This window comes from Hyla sarda, chromosome 4 (genome assembly GCF_029499605.1).
Source record: "Hyla sarda isolate aHylSar1 chromosome 4, aHylSar1.hap1, whole genome shotgun sequence".
NCBI lineage: Eukaryota > Metazoa > Chordata > Amphibia > Anura > Hylidae > Hyla > Hyla sarda.
In genome coordinates, this window is record NC_079192.1 from 291,294,261 (window position 1) to 291,317,049 (window position 22,789).

The window sequence follows — 22,789 nt, forward strand, 5'->3', positions numbered from 1 at the left end:
TCGACATACGATGCTTTTATATGTCGGGGCCATCGCATTAACTGCTATCCGACAGCGCAAAATGCTTAAGCTGCTGTCGGATAGCAGTTTAAGCATTCCGGTCAGGTTCACTTACCTATCCCCGCTGCTCCGGGTCCACTTCACGATCCTCCGGCGTCTTCTGCATCTCTTCCGGGATCTGGGCCTCGCTTTCCGGCGTTGTTATTACGTCCTGCGCAACGTAATAACATCACGTCCTGTCCCACCAACGTAATAACATCACCAGAAAGCGCGGCCCGGACCCCGGAGAAGATGCGGAAGAAGCCAGAGGATCCCGAAGAAGACGCCGGAGCAGCGGGACAGCATCGGGAGTCCCTGGGACAGCATCGGGAGCGGTAAGGACGTGGTCCGGAGCGACGGGGACAGGTGAGTATTAAATGCACTTTTTACATTGCACGAATCCCTCAACATACGATGGATTCGACAAACGATGGGTCGTTTGGAACAAATTACCATCGTATGTTGAGGGACCACTGTATACACCAATTCATATTTCCCGCAGAGAGCTGTGATTGGCCAGATGGTTCCAGCCAATCACAGCTCTCTTTGGGAAATCGGAATGTGTATATATACGGCAGTGCAGGGGACCATAGAAGAGCGGCCGCTGCATCTATACATTATACAGGAGGATCACAGCGGGTGTCAGGAGTGATACCCGCTGTACTTTTTCCATAACTGCAGGTATTACTACTCCCAACATGGAGCACACTCTGCTCATTGCTGGGAGCTGTAGCACCTGCATTAATAGACAGATCGCAGTGAGTGTCAGAAGTTACACTTGCTGCGATCTGTCTATTAATGCAGGCACTACAGCTCCCAGCATGGAGCAGAGTGTGCTCCATGTTGGGAGTAGTAGTGCCTGCAGTTAAGGACACCTCACAGTGGATGTCACTACTGACACCCGCTGTGATCGTCCTGTCTATAGGAGATGGAGCAACTTTATACAGCGCTCGCATCCCTGCTCTGTACTCCGGCCACTTACTCATTGATATTTCCCTCAGAGCTGCAACCATCCGGCCAATCACAGCTCTGGATGGAAAATGGATGTTGTATTCACATCACTGGCTGGAGTACAGAGCAGAGATGGGAGCGCTGTATACAGCCGCATCTCTGCTATATAATGGACGATCGCATCGGGTGTCAGGAGCGACACCCGGGGCGATATGTCTATTAGTACAGGTACTACTACTCCCAGCATAGAACAGTCTGTTCCATGATGGGAGTAGTAGTACTACCTAAAAATGTAAAAAAAATTGAGAAAAAAAAGTGAAACACGCACACTTTATTAAAACATTACACAAAGGTTGTGATAAAATATACACACTTCATTTGATAACAAATTTTGGGTACCAAAAAAAAAAAAAAAAGCCAAAAGGTGCCAAAAATGCTATTTCTACCCAAATGAAAAAATGCCAGACGCAGGACATTGCACTGGCGTTTTTTCAGGCGTCTTTTTTTTATAAAAAATAAAATAAAAACAGCACAAAAACCAAGTTGAATCCTAGCCTACCTAAAAGGAGCATCACAGGACACAAAGACGCTATACATACTCTTCCCTTACTCATCACCACTATACCCATGTAGATTGGGTTCTTACAAATAGTCTTTCATTGTTCCATCTTCCGTATGCTAGACATATGGAGAGTGTATGGTCAGATTATGACGATGAATTTGACTTTATAGGTAAATCTAAACACCATACCTCAGGGGCCTCAGTGAATCTCTCCTCACTAGATCTGAGGGAAAGCTACAGATCACAAAAGATCTCACTAATATTTTTAGGAACAATGGGGGAGATTTATCAAAACCTGTGTAGAGGAAGAGTGGTGCAGTTGCCCATGGCAACCAATCAGATTACTTCTTTCATCTTTCAGAGGCCTTTTCAAAAATGAAAGGTGAGCAACTGCACCAGTCTTCCTCTGCACACGTTTTGATAAATTTCCACCAATGTCCCAGCAGATGTTGACCCTGGTTAAATGGGCACTCTCATTAAAATTATTTTTGATATTTTATTCTTCATGGTGAAAAAACAATATGTCTAATTGAAACACATTAAAAAAAATAAAGTTTTATATGAGTTTTTCATCTTTGAAAACCCGTCCACTAGGGGTCTCCCTCCTTTACTAGAACACCTTTCTACCCCCTCACGCGCAAGTACTTCAGACGTCAGCCAGCTGGGCAAAAGTCCTATGCCAGGAAATGACGTCTGGACAGGGTTACTAGCACAGCTCGCTCACAGCCTACCTGTTAGCTGGCTAGAGCGAGTTATCTGCCAGCCGCGTGGCTAATTAGCATAATCCTGCCCCCACCCCCTCAGTCCTTACTCAGTTTCACATATTAGAAAATACTTTACATCACCGGCAGCAGTAAAGGAGCGATGTCCGTATGCATGGAGCAGGGTGAGGGATCTCCGTCCGTCCGTCCGTCCTTACAGCTGATCGAGACACCGCAATTACACTGCGGTGATCCCAATCAGCATTCCCTGAGCTAACCAGCAGGACATCTCAGCACTTTTAGACGCCGCAATCAAATTTGATTACGGCGTCTAAAGGGTTAATGCGGGTCCCGGCTATGATGTGCGCTCAGCTGATGAGCGCAATGCATAGCTTGGGAGCGGAGAGTTCAGGCGGGTCACCGCACCTCCGTGATACCTGTTGCTGACAGGTATCACAGAGGTGCGGTAACCCGCCTGCAGATTAGACATAGCAGTACCGAGACATCACTAATATAGGGGGAACACTAGGCATTTAGTTATGAAAACTATAATACACCCACCATTTTTTTTTTTCCTCACAGATTTACTTTCCTCACAGAACTGCACTTGCTCCTTATACTCCTTCTCCCTGGGTAGCACGTGCAATGATAAACAGGGAGGAGGAGACCCAGAGCAGCCTCCAGTATGATTGGCTGAAATTTCTATGCTCGCTCCCGACAGCATAGAAAAGGAGAGGGCGGAAGCAGGCTCACTGTATGCTTCAGTGTCCTCGCGCCTGCTGGTGAACGCCCACTTCCTCGGGCCAGAAGCTTACATTGTAAATGAGCACTAAAAAAGTGCTAAAAGGCAGATTTATGAGGTGACATTTTTTTCTTTATAGACAGAAAGTGGATTAGGGCTATTTAGAGAACAGATAGGGACAGTAAAAAAAAAAAAAAAAAGAACTTAATGAGAGGTACGCTTTAAGTATGGATGGCTCACAAGGCCTATATTAGAGGTTAATTTATTTCTATGGCCACTAAAACTAAGTAAAAGAGGACAAGAGCCCAGGCAACACTTGAACATACAGCACCTCGTTCTAATCAGTCCCCGGAGCATGTTCGCTCCCGGTCTGATTACTGGCGATCATGGGGGCCGGAGCATTGTGACATCACGAGCCCCGCCCCGTGTGACATCACGCTCCGCCGGAGTGGTGGGACAGGTGTCACGCCCCCTCCCATAGGCTTGCATTGAGGGGGCGGAGCGTGATGTCACACTGGGGCGAGGCAGTGACGTCACAATGCTACGGCCCCCGTGATCGCCAGTAATCAGATCCGGAGCGAACATGCTCCGGGGACTGATTTAGAATGGGGGACTGATTAGAAAGGGGTGCAAGCCTTTGGATAGGGGAAATGATGTCTTAGCGCCGAAGTACCCCTTTAAGAATAGAAAGTTATACTCACCTGTCCCTGCCACTCCGGACCGTCACCGCTGCCCTGGATGTTGCCCTCCATCGCTGTCGCCGCGTCCCCGGGGTGTCCCTGCCGCTCCGGACAGTCTCTGCTGCCTGGGATTCATCGATGTCATCACGTCGCTGCGCACGCCACTCCTATTGGATGACGGGATGGCATGCGCGGCGACATGATGACGACGGAGAGCAATGGCGATGCAGGGAATCCTGAAGAGGACGATCCGGAGTGCCTGGGACAGGTGAGTGAACATCACCGGAGCACACGGGGCACCTTAAACGGCTATCCGGCAGCAGCTGAAGCAGTCTGCGCTGCCGGATAGCCACTTATGCTATGGCCCCGACATACAAAAGCATCGTATGTAGATGGTGCCTTCAACATGCGATGGCCTCTGAGAGGCCAACATTGTTGGCTAACATGTTAAGGAGAACAGTTCTTTCATGACTATTACTATAACTATATGGGACTCTTGTTAATGTCGATGTAAGAAATTACTAATTTCCTTTGGAATGTACAACTAAACATCTAATACTTATGAAAGTTCCATGACCAGATGGGTTTTAAGCTTAAATGGTCACTCTCATTAAAATTAATGTTTGCTAGTGCACTCCTTATGGTAAAATAAAAAAGATTTCTGATATACTTTGGTTAAAAAAAATGAAGTTTTCTATGTTTTATTTGTGCTTAAAAAAGCTCAAGAGCACATTTTCCCCATCTCATACACAGACTTAGGACCGATGCCCAAACACAGGAAGTGCAGCCTGGAGTGCTGAGGGGGGGGGTCTAACCAACAGCATATGGCAGTTAAGTGTGAGAGGAGCTATGATTGGATGAGGCTGGACACCCCCCCCCCCCCCCCCCTCAACACTCCAGGCTGCACTTTCTGTGTTTAGACTTCTGTCCAAAGTCTGTGTATAAGATTGGGGATAATGTGCTCTTGAGCTTTTTTAAGCACAAATAGAACATAGAAAACAATTTTTTTTTTAAAAACAAAGTATATTAGAAATATTTTTTATTTACCATAAGGAGTGCAATAGCAAAAAATCATGTTAATGGGTTACCCTTTAATGTTATAAAAAAAAATATATATTATCTTCACCCCCCCCCCCTTATTAAACTATTGCAGTCACCTACTGCTGGGTCAGACTATGTCCAATGAATTACTGAAGGCATCTGTGAAAACCTACAAGGATCCCCTACTTCCTTCAGGCTACCCACCGATCTCTGATTGGTTTGCTATATTAGCTCAGACTTAATAACATGTTATCTGGTTTGATCGGACCAAGTGGGTGTAATTCCTCGGCCACAAGCCTCCTATAATATAAGAAAAAAAATTCTATTGTTCATTGCTTCTGTACCACCGAAACGCTTAGTGCTTATTAGGATTAGATATAGAAAAGACATTAGATTCCACGTCATTGAGAATATGCTTACTGTTTTTTACCTTTTCGCTATATCAGGTCCTTTTATATATTCCTTACATGCTTTTTACTCTAGAGGCATAAGGCACAGTTGCCCTTTGTCCCAAGCATTATTTGCTTTAGCTTTTGTGCCTCTGGCAGTTCTTATACCATTCAATCCTGACATCTCTAGTGTACGTATGGCATTGCCTGAGTATGTTACCAGTTTATTTGCAGACAATCATTTCTCAAAGTGCATCTGTATTGCAGATATGGGTCTTTGCAGAAGTCCTAAACTAAGAACACAGCCTAAATGTCCCAATAAAGATATATACAGAGGCCCACATGTATCATTGTAGTGTAAGTGAAGCATTATTTACACCTTTTGTTGTGTGCTGGTAATGTGTAGGAGCACCAAATTTATTAAATGGTCACAGAGCATTTGATGTATTTTATGCAGGTCACATTTTCTGAAATTTTACTCTTCACATACACCAAAAACCTAAGCTAAGTCTGGGCTGGTGTAGTTTTAGAGACTTTTCAGTGGCAGTGCGCCTTATTTGCTCCATTTCACAAAAAGGTGCAGTTGATAAAACCCTTCCATATCATGTGTATTGCCAAAATCAGTGGATTGCAACTCAAAATCAGTGGATTGCAACTCAAAATCAGCAGAAATGTGTAAACCAAAAGGCGCAAAAAACCCTGCTTGCTCCTTTTTTTGCCCCTTTTTAGACACAAAAAACTGTCTAAAGACAATGATGAATGTGGGCCAATATGTATATGTGCATATAACAGGAAGAAGGGATTGTAGGCTGTAGGGGCTGGTTAGAGGTGATGACATCACTCAGGGAACCTCCTGAGACAGCAGAGGATTAATTGTCTTCCTGGGAGAGGTGGAAGAGCCAGGGAGCTGCTAAGACAACACTACATTGACAATGAAAGGATTGCCCAACTTGTGCACAGGTGAACCATGCAAAAGTATGCTGCAGCCTGTACAATTAGTGATAACATTATAAAAGGAAGTCATATCTTGGGGTGATAGTTTTATTTAACCCCTTAAGGACTCAGAGTTTTTCAGTTTTGCACTTTAGTTTTTTTCCTCCTTTTAAAAATCATAACCCTTTAAATTTTGCACCTAAAATTCCATTTTATGGCTTATTTTTGCGCCACTAATTCTGCTTTGCACTGACATTAGTCATTTTACCAAAAAATCCACGGTGAAACAGAAAAAAAATTAATTGTGCGACAAAATATAGGTTTGATTTTGTCGTACTGGAAAAAATCATAACTACATGCACAAAAATGAATATGTTTAAAATTGTAATCTTTTGACTCCTATAACTTTTTTATTTTTCCGCGTACGGGGCAGTATGAAGGCTCATTTTTTGCGTAGTGAAGTTTTTAGCAGTACCATTTTTGTATTGACTAAACTTTTTGATCGCTTTTTATTCATTTTTTCATGATATAAAAATTTACCAAAAATACTCTCTTTTGGACTTTGGAAATTTTTTGCGCGTACACCATTGTACGTGCAGTTTAATTAACAAAATATTTTTATAGTTCGGACATTTCCGCATGCGACGATACCACATATGTTTATTTTTATCTTTATTTACACAGGTTTTTTTTTTTTTAAATGGTAAAATGGGAGTGATTCTTTTATTAGGGAAGGAGTAAAATGATCTTTATTAACTTTTTTTTCACACTTTTTTTTTGCAATGTTATAGCCCCCTCTAGGGTCTGTTACACTGCACACACTGATCTTCTACACATGGCTGTTACGTTATGCGCTCGGGGCCGCACACGCTGGCCGTGAGCGCGTGGTCCCGTTACCTGCTGATGCCAGCGGGGCTGGGATACGCATTGCGGGATGTGCCCGCATGCGAATCCCAGCCCGTCACTCACCTGGGGCTTCTCCTGCCCCTGCCACTGCCTCTATTCTCCGGCGCGCGTGTCCCCGTCAACTAGGGCGCGCATGCCGGAGCTTTAAGATTTAAAGGGCAAGTGCGCCCATTAGTAAAGTAACACCTGTGGCTCATTGATAAGTTCCTCCACCTCCCACACTTCCCTGCAGGATCTTTGTTGCCCTAGAGCCTTAGAGAAAGCATTCCTGTGTATTGCCTTGCCGTGTATCATACCCTTGCTTCATGACATGGCCTTGCTCCTTTGCTGCCTGCCTACTGACTATTTGCTACGTTCCTGACTACGTTACTGTGCCACCTGTCCTGACCTCCTGCTATCCAGACCACAAGTTGCCTTATCCCACCTGTGCCTTGAATCTCCTCAGCTGTCTGTGTGGTCGAGTTGTGCCAGGGGTAGCAACCTGGGTGCCACCTGCCGCAGCAAGTCCATCCCGCTTTGCGGTAGGCTCTGGTGAAAACCAGCAGCACTTTAGACTCCGCTCCCTGGTACGGTCCAAGTTATCTACCACACAGGTCCAGTGGATCCACTATCATCAGTGGTCCAGTTCCAGTGTTACAATGGCAATGATCAGTGTTATCGACGGTCAAATACTCAAGCCTGGATTTCAGGCTCGCGTTCTAGCTTATCGGGACAATGCAATTTCACTGCGATGGTCCCGATCTGCCCGACTGAGCTGCCATGAGTGTATTTTTGTTACTTTAGAAGCAGCGATCAACTTTTAATGCCGCGTCTAAAGGGTTAATAGTGCACGGCACAACGATCAGTGCGGCACGCTATTAGCCCAGGGTCGGACCCGCTATGAAGCAGGGTCACGGCGTGACCCCGTGCTATAGACCTGGACCGGGCTCAGGGCATACAGGTACGCCCCTGCATACTTAACCTGTTGGGGACCAAGGGCGTACAGGTACGCCCATGGAAATTTTGGTCCCTGCCACGTGGCGGGCGGGGACCGTACCAGGATGCCCAGGGGCGTAGCTTGAAACCACAGGGCCCTGGTGCAAAAAAAATTCCTGGGCCCCACCCCCTGATGACCCCCAACCTCGAATGACCGCCTTCCCCAATCACACAAAGATATTAGTGACTACAGCACTGATGGGACACAGTCAGAAAATATACAATGATATAATTGACTAACAGACAGGGCCGGACTGGGACTAATTTAAGCAGACCATTTTTTTGGTGGGGTCCTACTGCTGGGACCCCCAGTGATCACCTCGGTTCAAGTGGCTCTCCATCTGTTGGAAAGCTACAATTCCCATAATGTCTGGAGAGCCTCAGACATTATGGGAGTTGTAGTTTTGTAACAGCTGGAGAGCCTCAGATTGGTGTAAAGTTTCACCCATCACAACTGCAGAAAATACAAATGACTTCAGCAGCAATGGGACAGTCAGGAGAACACACAATGATATCCGTGACCTGAGTGCCGTCTTCGCTGTTGTCTTTCCCATTCTTCTTCATCTGGCCCAGAGGCCTGGACTACTTCTGCTACATTTTCTTGCACCTGGACATCATTGGTTCCCCACTTTGTCAGCAGATCCTCTATAAGAAGACAATAATTATTACAACCTTGCCGCACACTGCATCCTCTGAGTATAATACTGCTAGTCACTGTACCCTCTGAATATAATACTACCACAGACTATACCCTCTGAATATAATACTACCACACACTATACCCTCTGAATATAATACTACCACACACTATACCTTCTGAATATAATACTACCACACACTGTACCCTCTGAATATAATACTGCCAGTCACTGTACCCTCTGAATATAATACTACCACAGACTATACCCTCTGAATATAATACTACCACACACTATACCCTCTGAATATAATACTACCACACACTGTACCCTCTGAATATAATACTGCCAGTCACTGTACCCTCTGAACATAATACTACCACACGCTGTGACCTCTGAATATAATACTAACACACACTGTACCCTCTAACTATTCTACAACACACTCTATCCTCTGAAAATAATGCTACCGCACACTGTGCCCTCTGAATATAATACTGTCACACACTTTTTCTTCTCAGTTCTGCTGAATCCCACCCCTGCATTGTCCTCCTCCAAGGTCCTCTGTCTCCCCAGATCCCTAAGTCTTCCTCTCGGCTCCTCTGTTCCACACCCCACCCCCAAGACCCCTAAATCCTCCTCTAAGCTCCTCTGCCCCCTTCCGTGGACCCCTAAGTCCTCCTCCATGCTCCTCTTCCCCCCTACCCAGACCCCTAAATCCTGCTCCAGAAAGCTGTCAGAACATGGTAGGAGTTGTAGTTGTGCAACAGTTGAAGAGCAACAGATTGGATAACACCAATCTAAACCAAAATTCCCCAACATATCAGTAGTGTTTTCTAGTTTTGTACTGCCCTAGGTCGACCCGTACCCCATCGCCCCCTTGCCCCCCATCCCTCCGCATTGATGTACAATATATGTATGATAGAGGTGTTTGTATGTATGACAGGTGTGTATATGTATGACAGGTGTGTATGTATGATAGATATGTGTGTATGTATGATAGATGTATGTGTATATATATATATATATATATATATATATATGATAGATTTGTGTATGTATGATACATTTGTGTATGTATGATAGACATACATCCATCATACACATATCCATCATACATACTCACACATCCATCATACATACACACACAAATCCGTCATTCATACGCACAACCATCATACATAAATTCATCATACACACATCCATCATTCATATACACATCTCACTAACGCCCCCATACACACATCCATCATACACATCCCGCTGTGATGAGCTCACCCAAACCCGCACCTCCATCCTCACTATAGATGCCATGATCAGCATTAATCATGGCATCTACAGAGTAAATGGTTGACACCAGCATGATGTGTGCTCACTGGGATTTACACTGTCTGGGCATACTGAGAGTTGTAGTCTTGCAACAGCTGGAGGCACCCTGGTTTGGAAACGCTGCATTATTGTATATGTACCCCAGATTAATTTATAGAAAAAAAATTTAATTTATGGACACTCACAATTAAAAGATTTATGATAAAACATCTTGTATGGATTAAAGTATTATTCCCATAAAGCAGTGGTCTCCAAACGGTGAACCTCCAGCTGTTGCAAGACTACAACTCCCAGCATGCCTAGACAGGCTATGCTGATAGTTGTAGTTTTGCTATAGCTGGAGGGCCACAGTTTGGAGACCACTGCTTTATGGGAATAATACTTTAATCCATACAAGATGTTTTATCATAAATCTTTTAATTGTGAGTTTCCATAAATTTAATTTTTTTTCTAGAAATTTATCTGGGGTACATATACAATAATGCAGCGTTTCCAAACCAGGGTGCCTCCAGCTGTTGCAAAACTACAACTCTCAGTACGCCCAGACAGCAAAATGATGTCTGGCCATGCTGGGAGTTGTAGTTTTAGAACAGCTGGAGGCACCTTGGTTGGGAAACACTGCATGTCACTTTGCGGCAATGCCATGAATGTACGGCCCTGTGAGTGGTGACACCGTAGCGCTGTGCATTTAGAGCGCGCAGCATCTAAGACAGTCATACCGGATGCGGGCACCGGGCGCTGGTCATGGCAGGGTTCACCTGGATGAAGTGTCGACAGTGTAGGACAGGCGGGCGGCTGCAATGCACTGAACACCACATTAAAGGGGTAGTCCAGTGGTGAAAAACGTATCCCCTATCCTAAGGATAGGGGATAAGTTTGAGATCGCGGGGGGTCCGACCGCTGGGGCCCCCTGCGATCTCTCTGTACGGGGGCCAGGCTCTCCGGCCAGATAGCGGGTGTCGACCCCCGCGCGAAACAGCGGCCGACACGCCCCCTCAGTACATCTCAATGGCAGAGCCAGAGATTGCCGAAGGCAGCGCTTCGGCTCTGCCATAGAGTTGTATTGAGGGGGCGTGTCGGCCGCCGCTTCATGCGGAGGTCAACACGTCCCCTTCCTGCGGGTTGTCGGGGCTCCGTACAGGACATCGCAGGGGGCCCCAGCGGTTGGACCCCCGCGGTCTGCAACTTATCCCCTATCCTTAGGATAGGGGATAAGTTGTTCACCACTGGGTCACCACTGGACTACACCTTTAAAGAAGGGCAGAGCTTCCTGGACGGGAATCGTGCGTGCCCCGCCCCTCCTCTCCAATCACAAAGCGGCAAGGCAAAGGTGGGACAGTCGGGGCCAGGGCATGCTGATGCCTCTGCGCTGTCCCCGCCCATCCCGGCATATGTTCGGGGCCCGGGCCCTTATCTGGACTCCACTGGGCCGCGCTTGGACTTGAAGAATGTCCCACCAGGACAATAACATAAGTACTCATGGCGGCGGCCGGCCATCATGTAAATGTGGATAGGGGATAAGATGTCTAGGGGCGGAGTACCCCTTTAAAGTCAAAATGGGCTTGGTCCCCAAGGGGCTAAGAGGTTAAATACAATTCTCCGATCAGCTGGACTTGCCCAACTGCTTTGTAATTGTGATATTACCAGATGGGTCAGGTTGTAAAATGATTTTATTTCCTGTTATGCAATCCCAGCCCTATGAAGAATCTCCTACCCCTGTCAGCTTTATTTCTTAGCACTATAGCAACTAGTCCGATATAAGCTTAGATTTCAATCCTTCCCTGCTGTTTCTATTTTTGGCAATCTTGACTCAGGCCACCCTTCCTCCCTGAACTGCCGTAAGCAACTTTGAATGGTGGTCTTGGCAATATTTCCTTCTGTTTTTCTACATAGTTTCATTACCACTGCATGCCCTAAAACAATATACCACATATGGTAATCGTGTCCTGATGTTGAATGTTTCTGGCCGTGTGTCAGATTTCTTATTATGGAAATAACTAGCCATCCCTTTCCTAACTGTCCATTTATTTGCCTCTGAGGCTATGTTTAAACATTAGTAAAATTCACTGACATATTGATTGATATTGATAGATTTTTCCATCAATTATGTAAAATAATATACATCAGTGAATTTTCTGATGTGCGAACCTGATCATTGTTCTCAATGGGTTTCTGCTGCATCGTGCACATCTGGAGCAGAAATTCAAACTCCGGCCTCTGCAGAAAGAATTGACATGTTGTTCTTTCAGCAGACTGCACTCAGAAGCGCTTTGCCATCTATGGAGAGTGTGCATCTCCGAGTGGCCCTAGCGCCAGCATATTCCGTTGGCGTTTGCTGTCTGCAGGATGTCCGCCTGGAAATTTTTCAAGCAAGCATTCCGCCGTGTGAACATAGCCTTTGGTAACAAACCTTCTTGCATGTATTTTTTCTGTATTTAAATTAAAGGAGTTATCAAGTATCAAACGTGTCTGCTATGAGGGGGCGCCCAATGACGAGGTGCCCAACAGCAAAACGTGCGTTGGGGTAGATATACATGATCTGGCTTCCACATGGTGATATTCATGTTATTTGCATGTATTTTTAGGCTGGTCATTCTTTTCATGCAGTGTCTATAGTATTATATTCTGCAGTGTTCGAGTCCCACTGTACTTGTGTACCTTTAGTTTACTCTTTGCTGCTTCTAAGTCTATTTTGGATTCAGTCTGATCCCAGGTGTTTATATGTCTACTCATGTATGCGTTTAGTGAATGTACTGATACCATTTTAATATATGTATGTAAAAAAATGTTTATATTTGTATTGCTAATAAAGATTGGTATTTTTATTGCATTATGTAATTAGTGTACTGTTTATTTTGGTTGTATAGCATTTACATGTACGCTAATGTTATACACACCTATATGATAGTGTACCTTTTCGGTGTTATTATGTTTTACCCTTTTTCTTGGTTCTACTATTGTAGTATTTTCTGTATCTTTACCATTGTTTTCTTTTTTTCATTTTAATAATATGTCAATTTGAAACTCCAAAAATATGGCTGAAAAAAACCATCCAAAAGCACATAATGGCTGAAAATATGTCTTATTTAAAAAAGCAACCATTTTTTCAATCCGTTAAACTACATCTAAAAAACGAAACAAAAACATGAACATAGACTTATTGTGTCCTGTGGAAGTGGTAGAAACTGACAGTGTGGCCCTATATACAATGCAGTATATATTGATATTATCTTTTGCATACAGCAGATAAAACCGCTCCAAATGTCAGTGATCTTAAAATAATCATATGATGTTTTTTTCTGAGTAATGCAGGAAGAGGGTATTTGAAAGATGCTTTCCATACAATGTACAAGCTTCTATTTTTAGATATATAACAGGTCAGAACAGCTGTGCTTAACTGAATGGGAGAGAGAACCCTACCAAGAAGAAGGCTATTAATATACTATATCTATTTTACACAATTACAGAGAATGATGCTTCTCATACATAAAAAATTATCTTTATAAATGCATGTCGCCATCACTTTCCATCAACCCTACCTTCAGGAAGTTTAATAAGCGAAGAGAAAATGCTAGAAAAAAGCTTTTAAAATGCTACATTAATTAGATGCATGTTTTAATTGGCATTTTTTAACATTAGATGGATGGATTATTTTCCTAAAATAGCACTAAAGTTGATGCTTAGATTCTTTCTATAATAACCTCTTAATTACATATCTGCTCTATATCATGAGCACTAATGAGAAGACCATGGTATTAATGTTTGATAATGTTATTAATGGGATCATCTTTTTACCCTTCCCCAGTTGTCTCTCAATCTGTAGTTAACTTATTTGCTTTTTAGTTATGTTCCTCATTCTGTCTATCATCTTTAGTTGTCCAATGGGTCTTTGATAGCTGTAAAAGAAATATATAAAAGCAACTACTATTTAGAAATGTTGAAAAGATTTCCTGAGCTTAGATAATACCAACAGGCAAGCCAATGGTCAGTATAAGTACCTACTGTTTCATCATCATTACAAATTGTAAGATGCAGGTCTAAGGTACAGCATGCATGCCCCAGGCAGTGTACAGATTCCAGGCCACTACAGGACAAGTAGAGATGGCGGACTGGAAGTAGCTGTACATTATTTACACAAAGAAGCATTTTTTTTTCTTTGATGCCAAGGTATGTGCATTAATCAGCCAAATGCAAATCAAAAGTGCAAGCATGTCACACAAAAAGTGCACAAGGATGCAGTTTATTGCATTCCTTCTGCAAAAGGAGAGAGGGCCCAAACAATCTTCCCTTCTCCTCTGGGCCAAAAGGCACCTGCAAGGGTCGAGGATTGATGTCCCCACTTCATTGAATCTGCAGGGACACCAGCAATGCTCCCAGCTTCCACCTGGGTGCTAACCAAAATTCAAGTTGGAGAGCCACAAACTAGTGGGCATCCCTGCCAAAGTAGAGACCCAAGGTTACAGGGAGGTGAGGAATCAGAAGGCCACATCGCCCCTAGACCTGGACACCCAGAAGGGCACTACACAAAAATTATTTACACAAAGCAACATGGTGGTGATTCAATGACAGCAGCAGTATACATAGGTCTTAGAGGATTTGCTAAAATATGTGTAGTGGCTACCACACCTGTGCAAACTTTTTGTGCTTTTTAACTCCTGATTTTGTCTACTATTAAATGGAGAAACATAACATTCCTCTTTGTCCTCAGGCAGCACAGAAGGGATATTCTGTCTCCCAGACTCCACCCAAGGACTGCCCATCTAGTATGATAAATTAGATAATTAGCATAATTGGTAACCTTATAACAACCCTCTCCTACATATGTTTTATTTTGTCCTCCAGTAGGAAAGTGTTCCTTATCTGCTCTAGTCCACCTATGATGATGTATTGCCAGTGGATGTGTCTCTGGTCACTGTACAGTGCCCTGTGTTTGGTTTTATAAGCTTTGGACATTTCCATAACATTTTATGGATACAGCAGGCAACAGTGGCTCCTTATTCCAAACACAGGGCATGTAAGAAGGCTATTTGCCAGTGTGGTTGTCCCTGGCTTGTGCCTACTTGATGCAGTGAGAGTTAGGCTTGTAGGCCTCAATGCCAGTCTAAAGGCCCTCTGACATGAAGTGTGGCTCCTGCGTGAGATGTACTTTCTAGAATCAAGTACGAATCATGCCATGGGAATTGTACCTGAACCCAACTAGGCTATGAGGAGCAAATACTTTACACACTCTGCTGGCATCAGGTATTTTTGAATTCTTTATGGGGGTGTCCAAGGACCTGCTAGATAATTTTAGCCTGAGGGTGGGCAAGCATACAGCACTGGTCCATGATTAGCAGCTAAAGGTTAGTGTGTTCACACATACTTAAAGCGTACCTGTCGTAGTGCAAAAAAAAAAGTGATGTTACTCAGTACTTGATCCTGATCATGTGCTATAATTTCTAGGACCTATATAACCCTTACAAATAGCATTTATATGTTGCTCACTTGCTTTGTGTTCTTGCCTTCTGGAGGGGGCGTGTCCGTCTCTCTCCCTCACTGTGATGACTCATCTGCTCTGAGTCTGGGAACAGCCTTGCAGTCAGCAAATCAGTGCACAGTAGTTTTTATGCCTACATTTTCTATCTGTTCCAAGTAAAGCTGGATGCTAATTAACATACATGTCACTATGTGTGTCATTCAACTTTCACAGACTTCTGTATGTCTGATCAGCTTCTTTGTCATTCAGGAGTCAGAGAAAGTTTTGGCTGTTTAACTCCCTGCATGCCCACACATCCTTTGTCTGTAGTTTTGCAAAAGCTGGAGGCACACATCTCTAAAACAGGGTTTTACAAAGATTTTACCCCCAGCTGTGGCAATACTACACCTCCCATCATAGGAATTGCAGTTTAGGAACAGCAGAAGGCTGTAGTGGTGCAATAGTGATCTCCTATACTGGATACACTTAACCCCTTAAGGACTCAGGGTTTTTCCGTTTTTGCACTTTCGTTTTTTCCTCCTTACCTTTTAAAAATCATAACCCTTTCAATTTTCCACCTAAAAATCCATATTAAGGCTTATTTTTTGCATCACCAATTCTACTTTGCAGTGACATTAGTCATTTTACCCAAAAATGCACGACGAAACGGAAAAAAAATCATTGTGCGACAAAATCGAAAAAAAAAACGCCATTTTGTAATTTTTGGCGGCTTCCGTTTCTACGCAGTGCATATTTCGGTAAAAATTACACCTTATCATTATTCTGTAGGTCCATATGGTTAAAATGATACCCTACTTATATAGGTTTGATTTTGTCGCACTTCTGGAAAAAATCATAACTACATGCAGGAAAATGTATACGTTTAAAAATGTCATATTCTGACCCCTATAACTTTTTTATTTTTCCACGTACAGGGCGGTATGATGACTCATTTTTTGCGCCATGATCTGAAGTTTTTATCGGTATGATTTTTGTTTTGATCGGACTTTTTGATCACTTTTTTTTCATTTTTTGTAATGGTATAAAAAGTGAACAAAATACGCTTTTTTGGACTTTTGAATTTTTTTGCGCGTACGCCATTGACCGTGCGGTTTAATTAATGATATATTTTTATAGTTCGGACATTTACACACGCGGCGATACCACATATGTTTATTTATTTTTTTACACTGTTTTATTTTTTTTATGGGAAAAGGGGGGTGATTCAAACTTTTATTAGGGAAGGGGTTAAATGACCTTTATTAACACTTTTTTTTAACATTTTTTTGCAGTGTTATAGGTCCCATATAACTGATCTCCTATGCTGATCACTGGCGTGTATTAACACGCCTGTGATCAGCATTATCGGCGCTTGACTGCTCCTGCCTGGATCTCAGGCACGGAGCAGTCATTCGTCGATCGGACACCGAGGAGGCAGGTAAGGGCCCTTCCGGTGTCCGGTCAGCTGTTCGGGACGCCGCGATTTCACCGCGGCAGTCCCGAACAGCCCGACTGAGCAGCCGGGTCACTTTCAGTTTCACTTTAGAAGCGGCGGTCAGCTTTGACCGCTGCTTTTAAAAGGTTAATACCGCACATCGCCGCGATCGGCGATGTGTGGTATTAGCCGCGGGTCCCGGCCGTTGATGAGCGCCGGGACCGACGCGATATGATGCAGGATCGCGGCGCGATCCCGCTTCATATCGCGGGAGCCGGCGCAGGACGTAAATATACGTCCTGCGTCGTTAAGGGGTTAAAGGGGTACTTTTTTTTTAAATCAACTGGTGCCAGAAAGTTAAACAGATTTGTAAATTACTTCTATTTAAAAATCTAAATCCTTCCAATACTTTTTAGGGGCTATATAGTACAGAGGAAATGCTTTACTTTTTAGATTTCTCTGATGTCATGACCACAGTGTTCTCTGCTGACCTCTGCTGTCCATTTAAGGAACTGTCCAGAGTAAAAGAAAATACCCATATCAAACATATGCTTCTCTGGACAGTTCCTTAAATGGACAGCAGAGGTCGGCAGAGAGCACTGTGGTCATAACATCAGAGAAATCTAAAAAGTAAAGTATTTCCTCTGTAGTATATAGTCCCTAAAAAGTACTTTTTTTTATAGAAGTAATTTACAAATCTGTTTAACTTTCTGGCACCAGTTGATTTAAAAAAAAAAAAAGTTTTCCACGGGAGTACCCCTTTAATGCCGGTATCCAGTATGCTGCAAAATACAGAGTAGTTTGTCTGCATAAAAGACAGATGTGGCGGCTATTTTCATATTAGATTTTTTAGTAAAATTGAAATTTTTAATAAAGTCATCTTATCAGTAGTACTACAAAATATAAAGTTTTTCATAATGACAGTGCCTCTGTAATCCTTGTTCTTTTTGTTACCAACTAAAATGTCATTGATGCCGAGCTGCGGCAGCGTGCTTGCTCCCTTCCCCAACCCTTCCTGCATTGACAGATTAACCCCTTAAGGACCAAGGACGTACCGGTACGTCCTTGGTCCTGCTCTCCCGATATAACGCGGGGTTACACAGTAACCCTCGTCACATCACGGCGGGCCCGGCGTCATAGTGAAGCCGGGACCCACCTCTAATAGCGCGCAGCACCGATCGTGGTGCCGCGCGCTATTAACCCTTTAGCCGCGCGCTCAGAGCTGAGCCGCGCGGCTAAAAGTGAAAGTGAAAGTTGCCGGCTAGCTCAGTCGGGCTGTTCGGGATAGCCGCGGCTAATCGCGGCATCCCGAACAGCTGACAGGACAGCGGGAGGGTCCCTACCTGCCTCCTCGCTGTCCGATCGCCGAATGACTGCTCAGTGCCTGAGAATCACCCCCCTTTTCCAATAAAAAAAAAAACACAGTGTAAATAAAAATAAACGTATATGGTATCACCGCGTGCGGAAATGTCCGAATTATAAAAATATATCATTAATTAAACCGCTCGGTCAATGGCGTGCGCGCAAAAATATTCCAAAGTCCAAAATAGTGCATTTTTGGTCACTTTTTATATCATTTAAAAATGAATAAAAAGCGATCAATAAGTCCTATCAATGCAAAAATGGTACCGTTAAAAACTTCAGATCACGGCGTAAAAAAATGAGCCCTCATATTGCCCCATACACGGAAAAATAAAAAGTTATAGGGGTCAGAAGATGACAATTTTAAACGTATTAATTTTCCTGCATGTAGTTATGATTTTTTCCAGAAGTCCGACAAAATCAATCCTATATAAGTAGGGTATCATTTTAATTGTATGGACCTACAGAATAAAGATAAGGTGTCATTTTTACCAAAAAATTTACTACGTAGAAACGGAAGCCCCCAAAAGTTACAAAACGGCGGGTATTTTTTCAATTTTGTCGCACAATGATTTTTTTTTCCGTTTCACCGTAGATTTTTGGGCAAAATGACTGATGTCATTACAAAGTAGAATTGGTGGCGCAAAAAATAAGCCATCATATGGATTTTTAGGTGCAAGATTGAAAGAGTTATGATTTTTTAAAGGCAAGGAGCAAAAAACGAAAATGCAAAAACGGAAACCCCCCCGGTCCTTAAGGGGTTAAAAACCAGGGCTACATGCTAGGAGCCGAACACTGTATGTTAAGAGAAGTGACTTACTGCTGCTGCTCAGTGCCACCTTTTTGATATTTACAAGCAGTGACCAACAGTACTGTCAGTTATATTTTCCAAGCACCTTTCAGGATCTACAGCACCATACCTGGTACAGAACTGAATAATTCCCTTTAGTTTATCTTCTCCTACTGCATAAAAGCTTTTAATTGTTAAACTATAGCAGTTGGTTCTGTTTTGATGTTGGGATCACGCACATATGTGCAATCTCAGATGCAGAATTGATCTGGTAGATAGCGATCTATTAAAACTGGATTTTTATATGTACCTCATACCGGTCTATCTCATGTAACTCTATCACATATCTATCCATCCATCTATCTTTTAGGCAGTGTCAAGTGTGTGTTCTAGCAGACATGCCTAGCATGTGATACATATTCTAGCTACAGGCCACAGCAGTGTTCAGTGGTGTAACCAGAGTCCAGTGGGCCTCTGGGCAAATTTGGGAATCTTAACATAGGTCAGACAATTTTTTATGCATGATTATACTGTACTGCACATCTTTAAATTAGTTATCAGATAATACTAGTATACAAAGAGCAAATATTCTCACCATATATCCAGTACATACCATCATATTGTTACTGACCAAATCCAGTATACCAATACCAACACTACCAATTAAACCAGTATACATGGGGCAAAAAATATGACCCCCTTCCCTGTTACCTTCTCTTTGCATTCCACTACATTCTGGGATAGGGATCAGGGGGTAGATTTATCAAAACCTGTCCAGAGCAAAAGTTGCTGAGTTGCCCATAGCAACCAATCAGATCGCTTCTTTCTTTGTACAGATGCATTTTCAAAAATTAAAGAAGCAATCTGATTGGTTGCTATGGACAATTGAGCAACTTCCTCTTGACAAGTTTTGATAAATCTCCCCCCATGTGCTTGGTGCCACGCTGGGACATCCATTCAGTAGAGCAGACATTGGCCCTCATTTACTAAGAGTGGAGTGTAGGTTTCTTTGTAGGTTTTAATTCTCTACAATTTTTTTTCCACAGTATTTACCAAGGTTTCCCTACATTTCCCTAGATTTAGCTTTTTTTTACACATGCTCTGATCTGTAGGGTATTCCTTAGCTGAAATCCACCATATTTTCTGTGGAAACCTTAGTAAATATGTTGGGTTTTTGGGAAAATGTCGAGAAAACACCCCTTTTCAGTGACATCGCCCCTTTTTCAGATGGCCACACCCCCTTTTCAGGTTTTCTTAGTAAAATGGAGAGTTAGTCAGGTTTTTCCAATCCTGGCTCAAATTTTGGTGCAAATTCCGGGGCAGACAGAATTTCCCGACCTCCTATCCCGTCCTCCTATCCCGTCCTCCTATCTCTACCTCATATCCCATGCTCCTATCCCGTCCTCGTATCCCACCCTTCTATCTCGACCTCCTATCTCGACCTCCTATCCTGACCTCCTTTCCCTCCCTCCCATCCCACCCTCCTATCCCGTCCTCATATCCCATCCTCCTATCCCACCCTCCTATCCCATCCTCGTATCCCACCCTCCTATCCCGTCTTCGTATCCCGACCTCCAATCCCGACCTCCAATCCCGACCTCCTATCCCGTCCTCGTATCCCGACCTCCTATCCCGTCCTCGTATCCCGTCCTCCTATCCCGTCCTCCTATCTCGACCTCCTATCCCGTCCTCCTATCTCGACCTCCTATCCCGTCCTCCTATCTCGACCTCCTATCCCGTCCTCCTATCCCATCCTCATATCCCAACCAGTAATATGTGTACCAGGTATTGAAATATCTCAAGCCGTACGGAAGTTAAGTGGGAACATACATTTCCCATTGATTTGCATGGGGCGTTAAACAGAAACCCCGACCCTCACAAATGTGGGTAGTTAAAGGTTAAATTAACTATCCTATATTTTAAGTGGACATATAAGTAACATGTGACCAAGTATTATGGAAATATCTCCAGCCGTTTGGAAGTTATGCAGTAATATATATTTCCCATACACCTGTATGGGACTTTAAACAAAAACCTCGCCGCTGGCAAATGGGGGTGGGTAAGGGTTAAATTACCTATCCTATGTTTGATGTTGACATATAAGTAACATGTGTGCCAAGTTTCATGCTAATATCTTTAGCCATTTGGATGTGATGCTGGAACATACACACATACATACATATACACACACACACACACACAACATTTTATTCCCTACAATTTATTTTCCATGGTATTATACTAAGGTTTCCCTACATTTTCCACTTTCCCTACACTTTGCTTTTTTTTAAACATGCTCTGATCTGTAGGGTTTTCCTCAGCTCAAATCCACCACATTTTATGTGAAAACCTTAGTAAATATGCTGGGTTTTTGTGAAAATGTCAGGATCATGCCCCTTTTCTGAGACTATGCCCCCTTTTCCCAGCCGCCACGCCCCCTTTTCGTGTTTTCTCAGCAAAATGGAGAGTTAGTCAGGGTTTTTTTTTCAATTCTGGCGCAATTTCTGGCGCAATGCGACAGAATCTGGCGCAGAAACCAACAAAACATGTCGGGCCATTGAGTACATATATATATATATATATATATATATATATATATATACATATACATATATATATATATATATATATATATATATATATAGATTGGGGGACATTTATCAGTGAGTTCTGTAGGCTTTTTTTTTATTTTTTTGCTTTGGGTTTGCTAATGTGTGACATATTTATTATACTATCACAGGGGGTGATAAATTTGGCTCACATAAGCAAAAACCAATAAAATCACTTTGGATACCATTTTCTTAGCACACATAAGCAAAAAAATAATGTATGTGTGTTTATTACACTTTTTCACCACCTTTTCCCCCCAAAATGTACTAACCAGTTTTTTGTTTTTTCATTTCATTTCAGATCCGTCTATCCTGTGGGCTACTCTAGATTTGGTGGACTAGGATGACCAGTATGGGCTTGTGGGGGAGTGTTTTTTGGAATAAAAGTTTTTTAAATGTGTTTTTTTATTTTTTATTTACTTTACAGGCTTAGTAGTGGAAGCCGTCTTATAGACGGCAGGGGCGGACTGGCTGACTAAATTAGGTAACTAGGTAGGTAGATCAGGAAGCCAGATATGTAGGTAGGTGACAGGCCAGGTAGGTAGAGGGCTAGCTAGGTAGTTAGGCAGCCATGTATGAAGGCCAGGTATGTACATAGTTAGGTAGATGGGTATGTAGGTAGTTAGATAGCCTGGCATGTAGGTAAGTAGATAGGCATCCAGGTATAAAGTTAGGTAGCCCCCCTTCCCCGTAGGCATCAGAGTTAACCACCCCTTCCCTGTAGGTATAGACAGGAGAATTAACCCCTCCCCATCCCTGTAGGTATAGGCAGCCGAGTTAAACCCCCTTGCCCAAAGGTATAGGCAACAGAGTTATCCCCCCACCCATCCCTATGGGTATAGGCAGCAGAATTAACCCCCCTTCCCCATAGGTATAGGCAGCAGAGTTAACCCCCCTTTCCAATAGGTATAGGAACAGAGTTAACCCCCTTTCTCCTTAGGTATAGGCAGCAGAGTCACCCCCCCCTTTCCCCATAGGTATAGGCAGAGTCACCCCTCCTTTCGACATAGGTATAGGCAGTTACCCCCCTTCCCCATAGGTATAGGCAGTTACCCCCCCCCTTCTCCATAGGTATAGGCCGAGTAATTCCCCCCACTTTCCCCATAGGTGTAGGCAGAGTTACCCCCCCTTTCCCCATCGGTATAGGCAGAGTTACCCCCTCCCCCTTTCCCCATAAGTATAGGTAGAGTAACCCCCCCTCTTCCCCATAGGTATAGGCAGAGTTACCCCCCCCCCTTCCCCATAGGTATAG